This window comes from Octopus bimaculoides, chromosome 1 (assembly GCF_001194135.2).
Source record: "Octopus bimaculoides isolate UCB-OBI-ISO-001 chromosome 1, ASM119413v2, whole genome shotgun sequence".
In the NCBI taxonomy this organism is placed as follows: domain Eukaryota; kingdom Metazoa; phylum Mollusca; class Cephalopoda; order Octopoda; family Octopodidae; genus Octopus; species Octopus bimaculoides.
This window is the reverse complement of record NC_068981.1, coordinates 90846992-90849021: the sequence shown is the minus strand read 5'-3', so window position 1 is coordinate 90849021 and position 2030 is coordinate 90846992.

The following is a 2030-nucleotide window of genomic DNA, read 5'->3' as shown; positions in this document are numbered from 1 at the left end:
TATATATATATATATATATTCTCCTTCCCCTGTCTCTTGTCGCCCACCTTGTTCCACTTCCTCCCTCTCTGCTCACATGTGACTTAATTAGTTGACTAATTAAATAATGGCTTTTTAGCACCAAAGACACACTTCTCATTGTTGTGTTTCCTCCATTATCTTATCGTCTATATAGACATTTATCTACAGTTTACTTTTTTAATTACCTGCTGCCGTATACCTTATACCAAGAACCATACTTACTGAGGTAATTACCAGGAGTGCCTTTGGACACATCTATCCTTTAGAGGGTTTAAACTCCTCTAACTTATACCTTACATAATATATATATATATATAAATGAGTAACGAAGATGTATATGTTTGTGATGTCTCGGAGGTGCTCCACGAACTACTGAGCCAAGCGGCTTCCTCTTTGACCGATGTACAGAGAAGGGCAGAAAGAGCAGGAGATGTAGTAAGTTATGTTGCTAGAAGTGCAAGTAAAGGAATCGGTGATATGATAGGGTTGATGATGGGTGCCTGTGAGGATGATGGTGTTGGAGAGGTAGGGGCAAGTGCGGCAGCATGGGAGGGAGCAGGGGAACGAGCTAGGCTGGGAAGTGGGGTTAGGGAAGAAAATATGTACCAGGAGGTCACGCAGCTTGTGGGCTCGTTTGAAGGAGGGAAGGGGAAGATTGCGGGAAGATTGCGAGGTAGTGGGGTTGGACTGGAGTCGCTGGAAAGCTCAAAGAATGGCATGTTGGAGGGGCAGGGTGGAGGGGTGACAGGTGAGCGGGGAATGGCAGACGGAAAATGGCGGGGAGAGAGAGCAGAGACACGGAACGTGCTCTGGCAAGGGTTGTATGGATAGTAGTTAGGAGATATCCACTAAGGATGAAGTGGTGAGCCATGAGTTCAGACTCACTAAGAAGCAATCACCTCACAAGCTCATCCAGAGCTACAAATTTATGTAGCTTCAGAATGCCCGACCTCCTGTTCTTTAGATAACTGCTGTCTCACTAAAAACGTAGTTTATAAGTGCACAGTATCAACTAGCAACTGCAACTACATTTACATTGGCTCGTGTAGCACCACCTTCAAAGCTAGAATCAGTCACTACTCTAGCTTCAAATCCCATATAAAATCCAACAGTAAGTACATCGTTATCTCAACTTATCAATCAACAAACGCTTGACTCAACTTACACTCTCAAATGGTCTATAATCACCCACGTTAAACCGTACAGCGGATATAATAGTGTCATCTCTGCATAGCCGAAGTCATGGTTATTTTGCAATCCTCGGACTGTCTCAATGAACGCAACTGCATAATATTCACCTGCGAACATTGGGCACTAAATCTAGTCTCGAAATACAAATGATTACAACTCCACCCTGCTCTTGTCTCCTCATAACTCTCATATCCTCCCTACACTGCGTATTAAACCCTCCCCTTTTAAGCCCTTAATCATCAATTACAATTTTATACCTGTATTTTTACTTACAACCTAAAATATTCTTCTCTCCTTATATTTCTGCTCCCTACCCCCTCCATCCGTAAATGTAAAAGTACATACGCCTACATACACCTTCACCATTTTCTTTCTTGTACCAATTTATGCCTTTTGACCATAGGACCACTAGCCGTGCTTAAACTCCCTACCCTACTTGCTTTATTCATACACACTCTCTTTTGTCCCCCACAGTCAAAAATATCTCCCCATCCTCTCCCCTCCAATTTCTCTTCTATTCAAATGCCAACCCCACCATTGAATTCTGTGCTTAAGCTAAAACTACTATATTATCTACCACCGACCTGTCCAATTTCTCCATTCTCTCACTCCCCTATATTTTATTCTATTTCATTTATTTAATTTTCTTTCTTTCTCTTCTTTCTTCCCTTATCAACATGTACCTCCTTGCAACAATATAGCCTTTAATCTAATCAATCAAGATATCCTTGGCCTGAAGAGTAGCTGGCGAGTTCCACAACTTATGAAACATATGTAGCCCGGATTTCCCATACTCCATTCCGTAACTTTTATATATA